The 8,442-nt window shown below is 37.1% G+C and overlaps 1 pseudogene; it reads right to left on the bottom strand.

Annotated features, from left to right (window-relative positions):
* Positions 1–141: 141 nt before the first annotated feature.
* On the bottom strand, positions 142–8,087 carry LOC121753356 (annotated as a pseudogene).
* Positions 8,088–8,442: the final 355 nt, after the last annotated feature.

Here is an 8,442-nt window from a genome sequence, read left to right on the forward strand (position 1 = left end):
ATCGCTTTATATAAGTCAAATCGCATGGGACTAATTACAAGATTTCTTTACTTTTAAATGCAAATACATAGAAACTGAATTTTAAAAAAAAATCAACGTTGAGATAACAATAAGGAAATGCTTTCTGGGATATAATAGTACTTAGACTATAAACAAATACACATTATCAACTTTACCAAAATCAACATATCCCCTTACATTTGCAGTAAATGATCACAACGAAAGTAATCTCTACGAGAATGTTAACAAAACCAAAACCAAGAACCTGTCAAGTCCTAACATCTCCAAGCGTCGTATAACAATCTGAGTCATAGGCTACACTTCTTCATAATATTAGGGTTAGAGCATAATTATGTAGATTTATCGCCCATCATAAGTAGCCACTTACCAGCAACTGGAACCAACATAATGACCAGGATACAACACGAACAAAATGTAAAATGAACTTTACAACTCTCTCAACACTTGGCAGAACATTAACCAATATATTTTTAAACAGAAAAAGTTTCATTGTTTTTTTAGTACTATAAGAAACACAGTTATAGAAGGAGAAGTGATGCATGTTTATCCAACAGGTAAAAACACTTCAATCACATTACATTTAAGTACGTTGCGGCATGTTGACAGTTGATCAAGTTAAAAGACATGGAATCACTGCTTCAAGAGACATATATACCTCTCCATTTGCCCATTCCATCCATGTAATAAGAGAATGCTGCCTCACCACTACTGAGCTCTCAGCAAATCTTTTTTAATTATTTATTTAACTAAATGGTTTACCTAATCTGAAGTTTATTTAAGTACACATCAAATTAATACAGTATTTATAATTTATGAACCCACCTTAGCATCATTGCTCTTAACATGGTACATGTGCAAATCATATTTTCATTGAACACATCATCTAAAATTGAAAAAAATCTCAAATCAAATATTAATGACAGCCCATAGTTTGCACACACTTGGAAATTGATTATAAGCTTGCATATAATAGTACTTTCAAGCATAGACGAAATTCTAGTTCACATATGATCTATTTTCCTTTGTTGGGATGGGGGGTAAGAGTTTTTGAAATGAGTTTAATTAAAATTCAGATGTAGAGCCAAGAGTATGAGCTTCTTACTTTTTGAAAGTAAATGAACTGCAGGAAAATGGATTTGAGTACAAAACAAGGGTACTATCCATAGCTGGACCAGTAATTTGAAAGTTCGTCAATAAAAAAAAGTTGAAACCAACTGGACCAGTAATTTGAAAGGAATTGAATAGACAGATGAACATGATGCCAGGGATGTCTAAGCTTCACAGGCCAGATTTGACAGGTAAAAAGAAGAGACCAAAAACAACAGGGAACACAGAGGTCACCCTACAAACACAACAGATGCAGGTCATAATAAGTTTCGGAATGACTAAATGAATATGGTACATTACTGTACACCCTCCCCCCACAACCAGAGATAAAGATTTAAAAAAAGGAATAGAATATAATAGAAATATCAAACTGGATTACTTACTTGAGTTATTTCATACTTCAGAGCAGCATCCTAACATCTCCGGGGTATACAGTCCTCCAGAACAACCAGACCATGGATCAGATATGTCAACCTCAAGGTACATAAATTTAAAGTTCTAAAGCAGAAGTAACAAACAAGCACATACTCAAAGTCAATTTGAGGCACAAATGGTACAACATAAAGCACAGTAGACCAACGAAGAATTTTCTAGCAAGCATTCATGCAATACCTCACGGCTCTGAGACATTTTGAATATACATAAGCATAACTCAGTCAAATTAACAATTCATGAACTGAACTAATAATAAAATCATTGGAGCAATTCACATTCACTGGTTAATTCTCAAAGGCACCACATAAACTCCTAAGAGACAAACCAAGGTACCTTCTCCAGAGTGCCTTTAATCATCTAAAGCATTGAACAGTTTCTTCAGAGCATAAGAAGAATCCTGAATGAAACATTAGATTAGACTCTCCAGAACAAAAAGGTTATAGCAGAGGAATATGAGTAAAATAAAGCAGAGAATAACCTAGAACAACAATAAGCAAATCACCTGGGATAATTATTTTAAAAACTGAAAACAAATGGTATCATGACATGTACATGAAAAGACTGACAACTCTCGGATAAAATTCCCAAAAAGAACCACATTTAAAAAGCACATCATATATATACATATGTATAGATGGAGGCAATGGTATCCCCTTCTCAATACTGGGGAAACTAATGTCTCCAATGTAAATGATAATACCAGATCCAGAAGTAAAAGTAAATCCGAATCACTGAAAACAATGATTTGTAAAACTTTCTTGATTGTCATCATTAAGAATTAGTACAAACAATGGAAACGCCTTCTGTGAGTTTCTTACAATAGAAACAGAAAATTATCCATGGAAAGAACTCCACGATAACAGCCTTCCCAAAGATCATCTCTAAGAAATCCAACCATGCCCCATTCACTGTCTCCAGAATTCTTGCTCCCAGACAGCAGAGACAAAGACAGATAAATGTCCAATTAGATAATTCAGTATTGAGGCGAGACCATAATGCATAAGTATCTAATGCAACAGCAGTTCTGTAGTCAGAAATCAGCATCATGGTTCAGTTGCCCGTGATGAAAGGATGGCCTAAGGCCTGCGATACATTCAACCTCTTGTCTGGATCCAGGACAAATATCTTTTCCATAAGATCTCTAAAATTAGCAACCATTTTTGGATCCTCACCAGGAGATCCGGAAATTAATGTGCCAAAGTCTTTTGGCTTGATATTTACAAGCAGCCTCCTTATTGGCTGTGAAAACATAGTAAAAGTTCAACAAACCTTACATTATAACCAATATGAAAGTAGAGCATCATCTGTAGAGATAGAGCAAAGCAATCCAAAAGCAGCATACCAACCTTTTTTGAGACTGGGTCCTCATCTGTCGCAAGAAAATTCAGATCCTGGTCAAAGTGCTGGTCCGTAAATGCTCCCTGCAAGTATTCCAATGACTATCGAATGACCACACAATAAATAAGGACCATCGACTTGCCCTAAATTATCAAACTTCATACTACCTTACGAAGCATCTTTTTAGGGAAAGGACCTTTTAATTCCATGTGAAGGCGAAGCATGTCATTGTTAGTAGCACCAGGAAATAAGACCTTCCCAGTGTAAAGCTCAAACAAACAGCAACCAACTGACCATATATCCATGGGAAGGTCATATGATAGTCCTAGAACTGACGACAGAAATAATAACGATTAATTACGCGAAAAATTAATCAAAAGGAAGCAATATTAAATTGCAAATCGATTAATTACGAGAAAAATTAATCAAAAGGAAGCAATATTAAATTGCAAATAGTATCGAACTTACTTATCACAGGGGCGCGATAAAAACGGCTAACAAGATAGGGTGTGATTTCATTTTTACCGGCAAACATGGCATTACCGAAGTCGCAAAGCTTCAATACGTTTTTTGCTTCATTAACCTAGAGAACGAAATCACACTAATCACAACGAAGAAATTCAAAATAGTATACAGAAACGCTAAAACATAACAAGAAATCAAAAGAAGAGGATGCTGCCTGCATACCAGCATATTATCAGGTTTGATATCACAATGGAGAACGCCACAAATTTTCAAATGTTTCAGTGCTATGAATAGTTGCTTAGCATATGCCCTCACAGTTGTAAGCTTCAGACCAATATTACGACCAAATTTCTTCAGAACTTCTCGTAAATTCATATGAAGAGATTCAAAAACTAAGCATAGATGATTCCGGTACTTGAAGGTAGAAAGAAAACGAACACAATGGCGCTTGCTCTCAGGATCAGCACCGGCCAACTTCTTTAATATGACCAACTCTTTCATACCTGCCTTATACCTGTATTTAAATACAAAACAAGAATATTAAGATGGTTAGCACAGGACTTCCAATTATTACAACTATTTAAAGCTAAATAAAAGCAAAAAAAGAAAGATACTCACATTGTTTCATTATTACGTATAATTTTAATTGCTACTTCATCAGTGTCCCCAGGCTTTGCCTTTAGATCCTTTGCCTGAACAACAGTTGAAAATACACCTTTTCCATGGGAAGCTATTATCTCATAACGGCCATCAAGTACTTCCCCGAAACGGTAGCCTGGTTGTAAAGAAAGTAATGAGACTACAATTAGGGAATGTCCAACTGAAAAATTAACACATACATAAATAGCGCAGATACACGAATACAAATAGGCATATACACCATTGTTTGGCACTACTCTTAATCATTTCCAAAATGAGACTTCACCAAACCCAGCTCCACCAAAAACTCCAATTTTTACCCTAGTATGATATGTTTCAAGTTACAAAAGCACACCTTTTACCAAGCAATGGGTATTTAACCAAGCCAAAAACAAGAAAAATAATATCGTGGATTTATATAAATAGATGGATACAGACATAATGCAGTAGAGAATAGAGACATTAGTGGTTAGGCACATACCATAGTAACCTTCGGCATCATCCCAGTTGTCATTTAGTCCACTCTTTTCAACAGCTATACCATCCCCTTTACCCTGAAGAAGTGTATGATTCAAATAAGAGAAGTAGCAAATGGCTCCTAACAGAGAAGCACATCGAAAAACGATAACATGGAGTAGATTCAGCAGACCCCGGGCAACATAACTTCAATGAAAATTAAAAAAAAAATAACTCATAAAAACAAAAACAAGAAAACACCCCAAGACTAACCTTTTACGAATTCCAGCAGGTGATTCTCCAAATATATCATCACAAAACATATCATTGGATCTCTCGCTCTGCAACAATTCCAGAAAAAAACCCATCATTCTTTGACATTATATTACAATATAAAGATAAAGACTAGAAACAACCAACAGAAACTGTCATTCATGATACTGAGACAATATGAACCCCTTCTATGACCTTTTTCTGTAAGAAACAAGCAGCAAGGGAACTTGCATAATGCTGATAGTGAAGATAAAAAGTTTTAAATCAAGGGCAACAAAAGTACCTTTGGTGTACCCTCTCTTAGCCCGCCAGTTCCAGTGGGCATTTCAACAGTTGAAAGACCATTTTGCGAAGGCGATTTCCCCACAGCAAAGGACAGTTCAGGGACATAATCATCTACTCCTTCAGTCTGATTGTCAGAGTTTTCCGGTAGAACTTCAGCAGATGCCACTTGTGCTAGCGTATCTACAACTGCACCCACTACTGGCATGTAAAATGCAAGAATTACAAAAAACATATGTTACATATCATTACCAGAAAAAGAAAAGCACACGTCCAACAACATGCTTAACATACAGGTGACTATGCTTTCATAAAATGACAAACCATCAGAAAGTTTCAGAGGAAATTTCAGCATATAAAGAGAAAAGGCTTTAAGATAATTCAGTCATAATCCAGCAAAAACAGCATCCAGAATTGATAGCAAACACTTCTATTTCATAAATCCAACTTTGTCTTGCATTCATATATATGATGAACTAGTTAATACCAGATAACTTATGAAATGGCAAAAAGAGGACGTAGAAGTGACATAGAATTGAGGAGTGTTGCTCCCAGTGAAACTCAAGCTCAGCTATTTGCCAAACAGCTAGTACATACAAATGTTAGTAAATAACAATAAAGGTAAGCACTTATTATCATTGATGATACCTTGTAAATGAGTTTCAGGTTTTTGCTGTTTGTTTTTGTACTTTTCAAGGATAGCTTGCCTTCGCCTCCTACTTTCCTCCTTGATTCTCTCAAGATCGTCCTCTTCCTGCTCAGCAAGTTGCACTGCGATCTTTTCTTGATAGTCCTCTTGCCTGTCAAGATCTCTGAGACCACCCAAAGCACAAAACGAACAAGTTTAGCATGTGATGATAATCACATCAACTAATTTCTTTTAAAGAGAATCAGAGATACACACCTCTCCAACTTCTCATTGCCCTCTTTATCTTTAGATCTCTCATTTTCATAATCACTTCCCGTATTCTCTATATGGTAATCTTCATAGTTTCTTCGGTGCCTTGTTTCATTATACCTATCTTTATGAGCATCTTCACCCTTCTCATATTTCTGCCGTCTGCTTAATCGATCAATATCATTATCCCTGCTTCTAGCCCTTCTGTCCTCTCTAACCCCTTGTCGCTCTCTCTCCCGATCCCTGATATAGTCTTCTCTTACACGATCCCTGTCCCTGTCTCTCTCCCTCCCACTCACCCTCTCTTGCTCCCTTTCTCCTCGGTATCTGTCTCGAAGCCTGTTTCTTTCTCTTTCTCTATCTCTTACGATGCCCTCCTCCTTCCTTTCTTTGTCTCTAATTCAATCTCTACTATCTCTATCCCAATCCCTGTCCCTGCTGCCCTCCCTGTAAGGGTCCCGAGCCTCCCTGTGTCTTTCTACTCTCTCTGTATATCTGCTGCTAGAGCTACGCTCCCGTTCTTTATCCCTGATGTCCCTACAGCTGTGTCTGTACAGTTTGGCATCTCTAGCAGTCCGTTCATCATCAGATCACTCCGATGTTTCCTCCCCCTACAATAGGGGTCTTCCACGGAAGCTTCACGTACGATACTTCGGGACCGGGACCTTCCCCTAGACAATTCAGGAGACCTCAATAGGTTACTATATGATCTCTCTTTCAGGTGAGTTTCATGAGAGTTGGATCCGGTCCCAGGCACTTTCTCAGAAGATGAAGATTTCCTCAAACCTGTCCGATCAACTTCATCGGCAAAGTTGTGAATCTGCTTATCATCTCTAGAGAAACATGTACTATCCACTTCCTGATATTTATGTTCACAACCACCATTTGCAAGACTCACAGAATTAGATAATCTCTCCTGATCTATCTCGCCACTTTCTTTGCTATCTGTTTTGTCCTTCCCCAATTTCTGAAACTTTTTATCAACTGTTTCCAAACTATCTCCATTAAATCCCTGAAAAGGCACAAAATGAAAGGAACACCACTCAACAAGCCAAAATCATACATAACTAACAATGCTTGCAAAATAATTTCTGTACATGTAGCCAAGTCTTACAATCAATTCAAAGCCATCATTTCAGTCTTCTGGAAAGTGGAAACGCCTAAGGGAACTTTGCCTGACACCAAAATGTAATTACGGGGTGCAAGACTCCCCTTTTCATAAAATTTTCCGGATCCATGTAATGCAGCAAGATTGCATGAAAGCAGAATATCTTCCTATCACTACAGATCTGATCAGAAACTCATTGCAAAAAACATACGAGGAAGTCATGGGAGCTCATGATATCCGAGTTCCAAAGAACTAACGAACTTTGGTAACACTTGGCAATGTGGAAAATTTTCATATACAAAATGAAAGACAACGTTATAAGAAAACACAAAAACCATATTCATGAAACAGACATATGCAACAGATACCGAAAGAACCTATAAACCCCATGAAGCAATGAATACTATAATGGATTAACAAATAATGTAGAGAAAGAGTAAGGGGAACTGAACACACCATGTTAAAATCATCACATCCGTTCGTCTTAATTTCCCCAAACTCAACATCAGACTGTGGATTCTTCTTAATTTCCCCAAACCCAATATCCAAATGTGAATTCTTATTGAACTTGCCAGAATCATCATTAACCAAATCTACCAAACCATCATCCTCCACAATCTCGCCTTCCTCCATCTCATAATCAAACCCCGAAAAATCATTACGCTTCACCGGAACTTCACTGAAAGAACCTACACCGTTCTCCGTGCTTTCCAAATTCATTACTTCAACCTTCCAATTCTTCCAGCTTGGTTGTTTCTTCCTTTTCTTTGCTGCTCCGGTGGCCGTGGTGATGGTGATGGCGGTGGCGGTGATGATGGCGATGTTTGCGGCGTTTGGATTGCTCCTCCGCGTCGTCGGTGGAGGAGGATCGGTGGTGCTTGCGGCGCGTTGGTTCAATCGAATCACCGGCCATAGTCGCTGGCTTTAGGGCTAACGAACAGAATTAGGGCGGAGGTACAACGATGAAATCTTGATTGCGGAAGAGATGCAGATGTAGGGTTAGGGTAAGTTCGGCAAATCTATCGATACAATATTCCGCGAACAAATAGCCAAACAATTTGTGACTCATACAGTTCTTATTTTTTCAATACAAAGAGGGACAATGTCATATTTTCAATTTCCCCCTAAAGTTTTAATAATTTCGTGACGAACCCAATCACTTTCATACTTGCCTTCTGTTTTTAATAATGTAGTTTCAAATATATTAGTGCGTTAGAAAATATTTTTACTCACAAAATTATTCCAATTATTCAAATTACTTGAAATCCGATTTCTACAGTAATTTTATTACAATATATATATATATACAAAAGAGAATAAAAACTATATATTTTTACTCGCAAAATTATTCTAATTATAAATTACTTGCAATCCGATTTCTACAGTAATTTTATTATAAAAAAATATATATCTATACAAA

The sequence above is a fragment of the Salvia splendens genome, chromosome 10 (genome assembly GCF_004379255.2).
Source record: "Salvia splendens isolate huo1 chromosome 10, SspV2, whole genome shotgun sequence".
Classification (NCBI taxonomy): domain Eukaryota; kingdom Viridiplantae; phylum Streptophyta; class Magnoliopsida; order Lamiales; family Lamiaceae; genus Salvia; species Salvia splendens.